Source organism: Cibotium barometz, chromosome 66 (genome assembly GCF_041138505.1).
Source record: "Cibotium barometz isolate CiBa-2024 chromosome 66, ASM4113850v1, whole genome shotgun sequence".
Lineage (NCBI taxonomy): Eukaryota > Viridiplantae > Streptophyta > Polypodiopsida > Cyatheales > Cibotiaceae > Cibotium > Cibotium barometz.
This window is the reverse complement of record NC_141111.1, coordinates 12,120,353-12,130,239: the sequence shown is the minus strand read 5'-3', so window position 1 is coordinate 12,130,239 and position 9,887 is coordinate 12,120,353. Positions and strand designations below refer to the sequence as shown.

The window sequence follows — 9,887 nt, the reverse complement described above, 5'->3', positions numbered from 1 at the left end:
GGCATTTCCCTGGTCTTGTGAGGTAGGTGCCTTTGCTGCAACATGAGTTGTGGCTCTTTGTCAATTTTACAGTCGGGTTATTGCGTTGTGAGAGGGACCGTGTGGATGAAGCCATCTCTCACATTCAGTAGGTTAATGCTGGTGCTTGGATTAGCTTCACGAGCCTTCCCTTTTGTTCTAGGGTCTGAGCAAAAAATCTTTATACATATGGTCAATTCCACACCCAACACATTAGGGAGTTAATAGGAGGGCACCTATATAGAGGTACTCACTCTCTTGATAGGACACTCAGCCACTTGGTGAGGTCCTACGCGCAATGATAGCACTGTATAGGTGGTCTTTTTTCCATTGTATTCATGTCTGTAGCCCGTGGCATTGGGGAGGCTAAGCACACTCAGTACATTTGGTCTCCCTCCATAACATAGTGACTTATAATTTGAGAGGGCGGGCTTGTTGGTTCAAAGGTTTCATAGTTAGGAACTTTTGGAAATTCCCCCCCCCCCCCCCCCCCCCCCGTCCCCTTCTTCGAAGATTTCTATCAAGGTTAGCTAACAAAGTGGTGTGATTCTTGGCAATGAGGTTGAGGTGGTGGGGGAACCGAGGGTGGTAAGGGCATTTTAGGTACCCTAAGAATTCCTTTTTGATCCACTTCTTTGCCTGATTGAGGTGCATTATGGAGAGAAGATAGCATTGGCAAAGCCAGTGGTTGCCTTGGGTTGACTGGCAAGGCCTGAGGTAGAGCTTGGGCTTGAGTAGCCCCTCTGCTGAGTAGTTTGTAACTTCATGATTTTCCCATATTCGGCAATATGTGCAATAGAGGTTGGGGCGGGGTCATAAATGTGAACACTCTGTGTTAGTATGGTTCGCTCGACAGATCGGGCACCATACAAGCTCCCTCTTTGGATAGAGATGGGGTTGGTTGACCCGATCCCAACCTTGGCTGTTCTCCAATTTTGGGTCATCTGCTACGTTAATGCAGCAACCAACTGCTCAACTTGTTGTCCACTTGTGGACTCTTTGCTCTTTCCATTAGATTTAGTACTAGTGGTCTTGAATGAGGCTTCCAATGTGCCCTCATGAAGTTCTCAGGAACGTGTCCCCTTGAAGTTGTCCTCAAAGTCCATAGCACTCCTACAACATTGCTCAAAGGAGCTATGGGCCATGGCATATAATGAATTGTGCAAGGGTACGTCATCCAGACCTTCCAAGAATCTCCCTATTAGTCTTTCAAGAACTTGTCTCTGGCACTGCAGCGAGAGTGGAGATATTTGACTGTATTGACATAGTCTCGGATAGTTTCACCATCCCTTTGTCTGACATTATGTAACTGCTCCACTGGACTCCATTTGGTACCTTGGCAAGAATATCCTACCTTGAAGGCCTCTTTCAAGGCTTCAAAGGTGGCCTTGTCCTCAGCTTTCAAGGACCTAAACCATTGGCATATCAATTATAAAATTTGATACGTACTATAAATGGATCATTTATAAAATTCACCATTTATGTAGACACTTCAAAACAAACTTCAAAATGAGTAGCAAATTTAAGTAGACACTTCAAAACAAACATCACATTTGTAAATGGGCCATTTAAGTAAGCACTTCAAAATGAGCAATGTATTGTAAAAAACATGTTTTATAGAGTGTATAAAACACTTTTCAATCAATAACATTTTACATGTGATCTTGACAAGTATTTCAAGAATACGAAAATGAATGCTCACTCTTACCTATTCAACACTTAATTGGACATAGAAACATGTAAAAGAATGTAGTTATGGAGCATTTGAAACACTTATTAATGAACACCCCTAATTAATGAGAGAGTAAAATACACAAAGTAACAACAATGAAATGCAAAAAAAAATAAAATCATCCTTCTTTAATCATTGTAAACAAACAAATGAACCACAAAGGTAGAAGAAACATCTTTACATTCTCAATCAGTGGAATCCAACTATATTGCAAGATACATGAAACTAAAAAGTTGACTAGTAGAAGACGAATTTCATTCTCAATAACTAGAATCCAATTATGAAGAGAGACATGTGAAACTAAAAAGACTACCGATAGAAGATACATTTCATTATCAAAAAGTTACCTTGAATTATTATTCACAAGAAATTTGTGACAAGCATAGAGGCTCAAAATTTCCAAGACCTTGAGCCAAAGTGGTATAATGCTTGACTAAGAAGGGATAAGTTTGCACAAATATTCATAACAAACAAGAAAAAGAGTATACATGAAGAAAAACCCTTGGAACATCACTATTGAGCATACCTTAGAATGTCACTATTATACACTATTAAAGAGTTGTAATGAGTGAGTAAAGAAGGCAAAGTTGGCACACGATATTCATGAGAAACAAGGATTAGGAATTGAGAAAAAAGGAGTTATATATGAAGAATATACCTTAGAATGTTATGATCTTGCACTAAAAGTGTGATTTAAAAGTTAGTTTGAAAATCAATTATGCTTATATTTAACGAAAGAAGTATAATTACATATAAGTGTCTTTATAAAATGAAAGAGATATATTTACATACAACTTAATGAAAGAAGTATATTTACATACAAGTATGTTTATAAAATGAAAGAAGTATATTTACATACAACTTAATGATTGAGAATTTTTCCCATAGTTACTAAATGTAACATTGAAGATTTCTCTCATATGACTTTTTGCTACAAATGAACAAAGTAAATTTAGAGTTTGAAAAAAAAATTGTAAACTTGACGAGACACATTTTTATAAAAAAACACAACCTTAAAATGTCTCAATGATTACAATGATATTTTGAGGATTTTACCATTGCAAATAGCCCATGATCTGTACATACACTTTTGTGAGTGTATCATCTCATAAGTGTTGCATGTTGTACCTTTATATTGTTCTTGAACCTACGATGGGATTATCCTCAAAAGAAGTCTTGTTTTATGAGTGATAGGGAAACTTTAAGGAAATGAGCACTTGCTTGCTGGAAAGGAAAATCTTAAGAGTAGGGTATTAAGTGGGCCTAGAGATCGAACAAGAGCTTAATATGGGTATCCTGCTTTTAGAAAAGGGGGATGGCACTCCAGAGGCTTAAGAGTAGGATATTAAGTGGGCCTAGAGATCAATGAGAGCTAAAAATGGGTATTGTGCTTTTAGAAAAGGGGGACGGCATTCCAAAAGCTTAAGAGTAGGGTATTAAGTGGGCCTAGAGATCAATGAGAGCTAAAAATGGGTATTGTGCTTTTAGAAAAGGGGGATGGCATTCCAAAAGCTTAAGAGTAGGGTATTAAGTGGGCCTAGAGATCAATGAGAGCTTAATATGGGTATTGTGCTTTAAGAAAGGGGGGATGGCACTCCAAAAGCTTAAGAGTAGGGTATTAAGTGGGCCTAGAGATCAATGAGAGCTTAATATGGGTATTGTGCTTTAAGAAAGGGGGGATGGCACTCCAAAAGCTTAAGAGTAGGGTATTAAGAGGGCCTAGAGATCAAATGAGAGCTTAATATGGGTATTGTGCTTTTAGAAAAGGGGGATGACATTCCAAAAGCTTAAGAGTAGGGCCTAGTCTAGATCAAAGGAGAGCTTAATATGGGTATTGTGCTTTTAGAAAAGGGGGATGGCATTCCAAAAGCTTAAGAGTAGGGTATTAAGTGGGCCTAGAGATCAAAATGAGAGCTTAATATGGGTATTGTGCTTTTAGAAAAGGGGGATGGCACTCCAAAAGCATAGTATATGGAGGTGGGTCAAATGAGAGCTTAATATGGGTATTATGCTTTTAGAATTTAAGCCAAAGGCATAGTATATGGAAGGGGAGGTTTGGTCCGAGAGCTTATAAAAACGAGGAGAGGGAGGAGAACGCCCTTCACCTCCTCCACACAGACACACGCACGCACGCGCGCGCGCACACACACACACACACAGACGCACACAACACTGAAATGGTGTCATCAGAGCAAATCCATGGGTACGACAACATTGTGCTACTTGTTGTGTTGGCGTTGGCCTTGGGCGGCGACCATGTAGCAATATCTCAAAACGGCTATCCTGACGCGGAGGGCCTCGTTCACTCGTCCGACTACAAGTCCAACTGGTTGACGAGCGCGGGGGGGTTCAGCAATGGCCTGGAGTCGTCCTCCAAGATAGCCGACGCCCAGGCGTTTCCGGCGCTCACAGGCCAGCGCCTGTCCATGGCTCGCACCGACTTCGGCCCCAAGGGCCTCAACCCCCCTCACAAGCACCCCAACGTCACCGAGCTCCTCTTCGTAGCCCAAGGCACCCTGCTGGTCGGCTTCATCGACGCCGCCAACAACACCCTCCACCAGCGCACCCTTTCCACCGGTGACCTCTTCGTCTTCCCTCCTGGCCTCGTCCATTTCCAACTCAACACGGACCTTGACAAACCAGCCATGGCCATCTCCGCCCTCAATAGTGCAACTCCCGGCGTTTCCTCCCAGTCCGCCGCATTCGTCCCTTGACGTGACCATATCCTCCTCCAATCGACGCCGCCTTCCATTCATGCTCATAACAATTAAGACATTAAGATCAATCGAAGAAACAGTTGTCAACACAATAATCCATATAGTTGTCATATAAAACAAATCGAGGTAGTAGAGTATCTTTTATGTGTCGTCATGATGTACCATGCATCATCTATTGTAATGGTGTTTATGCCATTTATTGTAATGGTGTCTCTTTTCACGCCTCATGACGCATCATTTATTGTGATGTTATATCTCATGTGTCATGGTGAGTTGACATAATATACACTAGAGGTGTAGGTCAAAGTTGGTTTGCTTCCTCTTATTCAAAATCCAAGAACTTCCATCATGTATCGTGAGTAGGGGTATCATGTGTGATCTGTATTTTGATAAATCCATACATAGGCACCCTATTCAACCACACAATTGTGCCCAATCGAGGGGGGATTGAACCACGTTTTGCCTAGCAGGACAAGAATGCTCATCAACTTGCATGTATATATTTATGTATACAAACACACACATGCATATTATAAATATTAATATAAACTAATATAAAATATGAAAAATATTAGTATATCATTTAAATGATGATTTAATATTTAATGTTAGTTAAAATATTAAATCTTAGTAATTAATATTAATATTCATAATAATTACATTAAATATTAATACTAAATATCTCACTCCCACTCGAGCTCAACTCCATCTCATGTACACCAAGCGAAGCCCTGAATCTACGAAGCTTCTCTGTACCCAATGCTTTGGTGAAAATGTCAGTGAACTGATCCTGTGCTGACATAAACAAGATCAACGTCTCCTACTAAAACCTTCTCTCTGACAAAATGCTCTGACAAACTGGTAGTGGACCTCTATATGCTTCGTGCGAGCATGAAAAACTGGGTTCCTGGCCAACTGTATACTGCTAATGTTGTCACAGAAAATGACAACTTGTCTATCCATTGATAGACCCAAATCTGCAAGTAGCTTTCTCAACCAAGCTACCTCACATGCTGCCATAGCAGCACCTCTATACTCGGCCTCTGTATACTGGATAGAGCAACCGTAGGCTGCTTCTTGCTGCTCCAAGTCACAGCAGCACTCCCCAAAGAAAACATGAAGCCACTAGTAGATCTTCTATCTGAGATACTACCAGCCCAATCAGCATCTGTGTACCCATGTACACATATCTCTGTCCCAGTTTCATAGAATAGTCCACAATGCAAAGTAGACCTCACATACCTCAGTATGCATCTCAATGCATCCGAATGCATCTTCCGAGGAACCTGCATAAACTGACTCACCAACCCAACATCATAGCTCAAATCTGGCCTGGTGATCGTCATGTAGATCAAGCTTCCTACTATGCGCCTATACATAGTAGGATCCTCCAAAATCTCTCTTTAAACTGACTCACCAACCCAACATCATAGCTCAAATCTGGCCTGGTGATCGTCATGTAGATCAAGCTTCCTACTATGCGCCTATACATAGTAGGATCCTCCAAAATCTCTCTTGAATCTGCACTCAACTTGCCATTTTGATCCAATGGCACTGAGATAGGATTACAGCCTATCATACCATATTTGGACAACATGTCTAAGCCATACTGTCTGTGCGCAGTAATCCAATACCATGTGGTGACCTAATCACCTCAATGCCCAAGAAATATCCGAGCTCACCCAGATCCTTCATCTCAAACTTCTGTCTAAGCAAGATCTTTACATCAAAGATCTTTGCATCATGGTCCCCTGTAATGATCAAGTCATCCACATAGATGACAACAAGCACAACCCCTCTATCACTGTGTCTCACATATAGCGAGAAATCTGCATTGGCTACATGAAAGCCAATAGTGACAAGATATTCAAAAATCTTGTCAAACCATGCTCTTGGTGCTTGTTTTAAGCCATACAAGGCTTTCTTCAACCTGCAAACATGCTCAGGGTGACTCACATCCTCATAACTAGGTTACTGCAACATATACACCTTTTCCTGCAAATCCCCATGCAAGAATGCATTCTTTACATCCATCTGATGTAAAGACCATTGCTTTGACGCAGTCACTGCTATCACAACTCTCACTGTTGCCATCTTGGCAATTGGGCTGAAAGTTTCCTCATAATCAATGCCATATGTCTATGCATATCCTTTGGCTACCAATCTAGCCTTGTACCTACTTATGCTTCCATCACTGTTATGTTTTACTTTGTACACCCACTTGCATCCAATGGCTTTCTTGCCTTCAGGCAATTGCACTAAATCCCAAGTCTCATTTCCATATAGTGCATCCATCTCCTCATCCATAGCTTTCTCCCAACACACATTTCCAATAGCCTCATCAATGCATGTGGGCTCTACAACCTGTACAACTTTTGCCATGTATGCATAGTGATGTGCCACATAACCATCATAGGTAAACCTCTGCACAGGATTCTTTACTCTCCCAGATCTTCGCAGCTTTGCATTCATGGCTTCCATAGCCTTCTTTACACCAGGTGTTCTCATACCTGGTATCCCAAGATCCTCATCAAGGCTCATCTCTGAGCCACTAGACTCTCCATCAACATGAGAATGCCCTGCAGAAATGTCAGGCATACTAAGGGGCTCAACCACTTTCTCTTTGCCTTTATGTGATGTACTAATCACATTTGCAGGACTGGTATTATGACGCAGCCTGCCACTCCATGGTCTATCAACTGAACCACTAAATGAGGACTCTAGTGGCTCTCGTCCACTCAAAGACTGTGATTGCTGACTTGCATTCTGTGCAACCACATTTCCACTCACATCAGCCCCAGCTTCTTTTTCAGTAGCATACTAGCTTCTCTTTGCCTTTATGTGATGTACTAATCACATTTGCAGGACTGGTATTATGACGCAGCCTGCCACTCCATGGTCTATCAAGTGAACCACTAGTTGAGGACTCTCCTTATCCACTCAAAGACTGTGATTGCTGACTTGCATTCTGTGCAACCACATTTCCACTCACATCAGTCCCAGCTTCTTTTTTAGTAGTATACCAGCTGCTCATCTCATCAAAAACAACATCCCTGCTTACCCTCAACTCACGTGTAGCACGGTTATAACACCTGTATCCCTTTTGCTCAAGGGAATACCCAATAAACACACATTTTTTAGCTTTTGGATCCAGCTTAGTTCTCAACTCATCTGGCACATGCACATATGCAATGCATCCAAAGACTTTCAGATGAGACAAATCAGGTTTTCTCTGCCAGTAAACCTCTCCTATGGAGTTACATCATGTATGGCTGCAGTTGGAGTCCTGTTCATAATGTAAACTGCTGTAGAAATAGCCTCAGCCCAATAGCTATGCGGCATATTCTTCTCTCCCATCAATGCTCACCCAATCTCAACAATGTGCTTGTTTTTTTGCTCATCAGCAACTCCATTTTGCTGCGGAGTGTATCTGCATGTAAACTGTCTCTGAATACCATTCTTCTGTAAAAATTCAGAGAACTCATTGGAAGAGTACTCTCCCCCTCTATCTGACCTTAGCCACTTTACATGTTTCCCTATTTGCTTTCAATCATAACTCTGAAATTCTGAAAATGAGTGAACACCTCACTCTTCTCCTTCATGAAGTATACCCACACTTTCCTTGTGTGGTCATCAATAAATGTCACATAATACCTGCAGCTTCCTATAGACATGGTCTTCGTAGGACTCCATACATGTGAATGCACAACATCTAGTGCATTTCTGCTCACATTTCTGTCACATGGAAATACATGCTTTGTTTGCTTTTTTCCAAATTGGCATGCTTCACATATTTTCTGCATACCTTCAACTTTAAACTTTGACAGCCTTGTCACAATTTCTTTAGTCTGCATAGGCTTCATTCTCTGCACATTCACATGTCCAATTCTTTTATGCCAAATGTCTGTGTCTGCAACAATTTCTAAACCATTTGCAAACATCGCAGCGCTTACTTCAGGCATGTTTACATTCAATGTAAACATTCTGCCCACTCTGTTGTCTTTTGCAACCAACCTGCACTTGTATTTAAAGTCTTCAACATAACAACCATCAGGGTTAAACCGAACTTGCAAACCCTGCTCAATCATCTGGCCAACTGAAATGTTTGGAACATGAAGTACATCTACAAGGTACTTCACTTTGCCATCCTGCACAGACAATGGCACATCTCCAGCATGGGCAATTGGATGAGCAGTGTCATCCCCTATTTCCACAAAACCTGGTCTTTCAAGGTTTTTCATCTCCTTGAACCACTCCCGATGACTTGTCATGTGGTTCGAAGCACCTGAATCAACGTACCATATATCATCTTTATGTGCTACTTCAACATTTTCAGACATGGCATTAACGACATGCTACATAACAAACAACCTTTCATTATCCTCATTGTTTCTGCTCGAGGATGCATAGTTGTTTTACTGCAATTTCTCATTTTACATGTCAGCCTGCTTCTTATGACAATCTGCCTGCACCTGTCTAGGCTTACCACAATAAAAGCATCCACGTGTATCATTATCTGCCTTTACCATTTTCCACGACCTCTTTGACTCCCCCTACCTCTAAATTGGCCTCTTCCACCTGCGTGTTATTGTTGTTGTGAATTCTGGGACTCTTGTTATAGTTGCTGCTAGCCATAATTCTGATTACCTGTTCGGCCACCTCCTTGGCCGCATCCACGGCCTCCTCTACCTCGTCCTCTTCCTGAACTTGTGTAGAAGGCCTCTTTGCTCTGAAACTGTTTTTTTTTTGTGAATACTGTTGGTCTTCACCCAAGCTCTTCTCTTCTATAATCAACATAGACACCAAATCTGTGAAATTGGGAATGTTTTCCTGAGTCTGAATAGACGTCTTGAATGCCTTGTATTGTGGCCCGAGACCACGTAGACAGACTTCCACCTTATCATCATCATCTACTGAAACGCCAATAGATGCAAGGGATTCCACAATACCCTTGATCTTCAATGCATAGTCATTCATGGACATACTCTTTTTCTCCATAGTATGAAGTTCATTCTTCAACTGTATCTTTCGTGCCTTGGTGTTCGTTTCATAGAGTTTTACCAAGGTATCCCATGCCTCCTTGGAAGACTCGGCATCCTGTATGTGCCCAATCATGGTGTCCTGTATACTGATAGAGAGGCAATATATAACTTTTATGGCTCCTTGGTTCTAATCCTTGAGCTCTTTCACATCTGCAGCAGTCGGATTGATCTCCGGTATCTCCGGTGCCTCTTCATGCTCACCTTCTATGTAGTCCCAATTGTTGAAATTTGAGCATAATGATGAGCTATGGTGGATCAAACACTAGAATCAACATCATTAATAAAGTGATTAGCAAATGATTAAGATGTAATTAGTGAATAATTAGCAAATAGATTAATGTAGGCATGGATACTCAAAAACCATCAAATTCTCATTAG

The 9,887-nt window shown here is 41.3% G+C and overlaps 1 pseudogene; it reads left to right on the top strand.

Moving 5' to 3' along the window:
* Positions 1-3,922: 3,922 nt before the first annotated feature.
* Positions 3,923-4,624, top strand: LOC147602779 (germin-like protein 5-1 pseudogene; annotated as a pseudogene).
* Positions 4,625-9,887: the final 5,263 nt, after the last annotated feature.